We start from the raw sequence: 4,436 nt of genomic DNA, 5'->3' as shown, positions 1-4,436 counted from the left end.
TGAGAAGCACAGGAAGATGATGTCTTAGTTACTTTTCAGCTACTGTAATAAAAAACCATGACCAAGACAACTTACAGAAGAGGTTATTGGGGCTTACATTTCAGATGGTGAGTTCATGGCCATCATGAGTGCAGGAAACCAAACCTTGTTTCTTCGGAAGAGCAGTAAATGCTCTAAACCACCGAGCCCTAAACCACCGAGCCATCGCTCCAGCCCCAGAAAACAGATTTGAAAAGGACTTTAAAAAGCAAGAAATGAAAGTGTTCCGTGTAAAATACACATGTGACATGTGTATCTTAAGCACCTTAAAACAGAAATAAATAAATGAAAAAGAGTGTCAGCAAATCTTAAAGGAAACAACGATAATTGTCCTGGAAGAATTTTCAAATGTCACCTTAAGACCAAAGCAGAAACCTGGAAGGCGGCAGAGCTACAGCGACAGATGAATGCAGCAAAACTGTTTTATCTGGTTCCTGCTCTGTTCTGTTCCCTTGGCAACTCCAGATACTTTGGCTTCCCTTTTTCTGTTGATGGACGTACAGCAACTCTGCAAGAAACCTACAGAGATGCTGTCAGAGGTCACACCCTGTATTGGCTAGCTTTTTTTTTTTTTTTTTTTTTTTGGCAACTTGACACAGGCTAGAATCATCAGACAGGAAGAAGCCTCAGTTGAAGAAATGCCTCCACGAGATCCAGCTGTAAGGCATTTTCTCATTTAGTGATCAATGGGGGTAGGGCCCAGCCCATTGTGGGTGGTGCCATCCCTGGGCTACTGGTCCTGGGTTCTATAAGCAAGCAAGCTGAGCAATTCATAAGGAGCAAGCCTGTAAGCAGCTTGCCCCCCCCCCCCATGGCCTCTGCATCAGCTCCTGCCTTCAGGTTCTTGCTCTGTTTGAGTTCCTGTCGTGACTTCCTTCAGTAATGAACAGCAATGTGGAAGTGTAAGCCAAATAAACCCTTTCCTCCCCAACTTGCTTTTTAGTCATGGTGTTTCATTGCAGCAATAGAAACCCTAAGACACCCCCTCCTCAACAACAGCATCTGCTGTGCCAACTCAGAGTCCCTGAGCAAAAGGAATGAAACAAAGCCACCAAAAAATCATTACGGAAAATCTCAGTCAACTCCTGAACAGTTATTTGACAAGGAATTTGACTGTTTGTTTGTGTGTTTGCTTTGATTTTAAAGAGGTTCTTTCTTTTTTTTTTTTTTTTTTCCTTTTCTGAAGACGGTGTATATGCTTGATCAGACATGAGAAGAATTTTCTTCTGTGACCAAGTTTGACAAGAGGCAGGGCAAAGAGTTCTAAAGCTCACAATATATGTCAGCTGTATATCGTCTTTGGATCAGTTCCTCTTCATCTTTTTAAAGGTTGCATTATATTAATTATTTTTCTAAGTTAAAACATAAAAATTGTATGTATTTATTGACTACCATGTGGTGTTTCTGTGCATGTATACATACAAGCTAAATATGCATGTCCCCCGATTCTTCATGGTAAAAAGTGTCTCTTTTTTTAGGAAGTTGGGGAGAGATGGGGTCACACTGTAACCTAAACTGGCCTCAAACTCACAGTGATTCTCCTGCCTCACCCTCCCGGGTTCTGGAATTACTGGGCTGGGCCACCAAATTCAGCTAAAAGCATTTCCTTTGAAAGGGTTGTGTGGTGCCAACAATCTGTCTTCACTTGTTTTAGGGGACAACTGTGGTAAAGGCCAGCCCCTCCCCAGCCCACCCACGTCCCTGTCACTGCTCTAAAAGAGCAGAGTTTGACCACCGTCCCCAGGGAATCTCCACATGAATGCTGGGTTTCCAGATGATTTGTAGCTGGAAACAGCTAGAAACTGTTCTCATGACTCAAGCAATTCAGCTGTGGCTCAGGTCGCTGAAAACTGTTTTGACCGTCTTCCCTAAATTACAAACCCTAAACATTTCTCATCTTCAAATCAAAGCTTTCAGAGTCGCTTAAACAATGTAACCAGCATTCAGCTAAATCCCAAGAGGAGGAAAGGCTACCTTCTTATAAAACCCAAGGCTAGAAACTGTTACCTGAGAAGCAGGCGCTTGGCAGATGGAGGCAACAGACTAATGTCTGCAGGTCAAGATGCTCTCGGGGATATTAGTGCCTCGGAATAGAATTCCCACAGCAGGATAGAGAAACTTAACCGGCAATGTAGGAAATGAACGTTTTTGTTCCTGTAAGCTAAGCCACTCGGGGACTTCTATCCACCTCTTCTGAGATTTGTAACTACATTTGAGTCTGTTTTCTTTTTGGAAACGACAGGATCCACATGCTATAGAGCAAGGCCATGTCTTCTCTCTTCCTCTCCCTCCACTGCTTTTCTTCTCTCACGATGTAGACCCTGTAAGCGTGTATGATGTGTAAAATAATAGTTGTAGGTCATTTTGATATTGTTTCGGTCCCTTTTAAGAAGAATGTTTGACTTGTAAGTATTCAGGGGGCGGGGCTTTTCAGTAGTATCACTCTGCAAATGCTGAGCTGACTTAGTTACCCAGTAGCTCTCAGGCTTCCAATCATTCTCAGAGGGGGCCGAAGGCATGCAATGGCATCCATCCCTGCATTCAGAAAGACACATCAGTATTTATACTTTCTGCCCTGATTTCTGGAGTCCCAAGGGGGCAGAACCCTGGAGGAAAGGGGGGCAGTGGATCTGAGTTCATCTGAGCTCATCCACAGGACAGTAAGGACCAGCTACCAGGGCCTCGTTCACATGTCCTTAGCAGAAGGACATGTGAGGTGTGGTGGTGGTGGGGGGACCGGTTTTGGGAGGATTTGGGACCAAAGAAACTATGAAGAGACCCTACAAATGTCATCATGTGAAAACTTCTATTTAAATTGATTGTACACTTGAAAATAGCCAGAAAAATGGATTTTGACAGCTCCTAGTATAATGAAATGGTAAACACTCTAGACCATGTTTGCTCACTATCCCAATTTGACTCTATTTACATGTTATTGTATATAAATATAACACACAATCCCCCTTAAATGTGTACAATCATATATCAATTAAAATAGTCTAAAGTTAACAATTATTGTTAAATTCATTTTATCAATTTCCATAAGAACACATTAAATCAAAACAGTTGTAAAAAAAAAGAGAATTACTCATTTGATACAAGTTCTCTCTTGCCTTTGACCAGAGTTTTTGCTCGTGGCCAGTAATTAGAGCAATGGAGTTATTTGCTGGTGTGTTAAGGTGGTAGTGAATGAGCAAGTGAATGAGACCTTCTCCCTTCCCACACTTGCAGCTGCCAATGCCTGCCTTCCTGCTCTGTTGTCTGCCCTGACCTCTGCTCACCAACATGCGGAGTCACAGAGGGCTCAGCAAAGCCGAGGCATGCTTTCCAGAGCTGCCTTATCTTGTTCAGCCACACACGGGTTAGTGAACTCAATTGCAAGCAGCGAGTATTCTGGAGAATCACCAGCAAACAGGTTCGTAATTCACAAATGTGGGAAGGTCCTAGGGTTGGGATGAGATGTTTGGCTGAGAAGCCAGTATACAGCTCACAAGGGAAATGTGCAGGAGACACGGGAATAGGCTCCATTTTGCCTGTGGCTGGGACAGGGAGGAGTTTGGGGCCTTTGCCCAAGGCCTAGTATGGGAAAGGTGTCTTATTTTCAGAGGCTAGTTATTTTTTGGTCTCCAACATACATGGATCTCCAGAGTCTTGTTTTCTAAAGATTTCTTTTTGAAGAGAGAGAGAGAGAGAGAGAAGAGAGAGAGAGAGAGAGAGAGAGAGAGAGAGAGAGAGAGAGAGAGAGAGAAAGAGAGAGAGGAGAGAGAGAGAGAGAGAGAGAGAGAGAGAGAGAGAGAGAGAGAGAGAGAGAGAGAGCCACGCACATGCAGATGTCCACAAAAGACAGAATAGGTCATCAGGTTCCCTGGTTTTGGAGTTACAGGGGGTTAGTGAGCTGAACTCAGGTCCTCTGGAAGAGCAGCACATTCTTTTAACTGCTAGGCCATCTCTCCAGCCCTTAAAAAAAAAATCTTAATTTTTTCTCAAACTCAGTTTTATGGTGTCATTGTATGTATTGATATGTCCACACTTAATACATGTAAAACTATAAAGTAATTCTGTTTTTATTACTAGAACACAGAAGTCTTTAAGGTTGAAATGCCATTATTTCTGGCATTTCCTTGCACATGGTAGGTGGCAAGGAAAATGTGGGTAGAATTAAGGCAACTGTGGTAAAATGTAAGTGGTAAATTCATGTTGGAAGTAACCAGATGTTTATGGTACTGCGGCGACAACTTTCTGTAAGCTTGACATCTTTCAATGTGCAAAAACAAAAGGATGTGAAGGGAGCAGGGAAAGAATAGAACGCTATTGTCTGGGCCTGGGTAGCAGTGTGCTTGCTGTCTCTAAGCCTCTTCTGGTGAGACAAGAATGAGAACACCTCACCCTGCCTTCTG

At 43.1% G+C, this 4,436-nt stretch overlaps 1 long non-coding RNA gene across 1 annotated transcript in view; it reads right to left on the bottom strand.

The window, feature by feature from the left end:
* Positions 1-465, bottom strand: part of LOC128095680 (uncharacterized) — a 46,489-nt gene extending 46,024 nt beyond the window's left edge. Inside the window, exon 1 of the long non-coding RNA XR_008213296.1 lies at positions 98-465. This is a non-coding gene — a long non-coding RNA (uncharacterized LOC128095680). The remainder of the gene's footprint in view (positions 1-97) is intronic.
* Positions 466-4,436: the final 3,971 nt, after the last annotated feature.

Source organism: Peromyscus californicus, unplaced genomic scaffold, assembly GCF_007827085.1.
Source record: "Peromyscus californicus insignis strain IS unplaced genomic scaffold, ASM782708v3 Scaffold_4__1_contigs__length_199733344, whole genome shotgun sequence".
Taxonomy (NCBI): Eukaryota; Metazoa; Chordata; class Mammalia; order Rodentia; family Cricetidae; genus Peromyscus; species Peromyscus californicus.
This window is presented reverse-complemented; position numbering and strand designations above follow the sequence as displayed.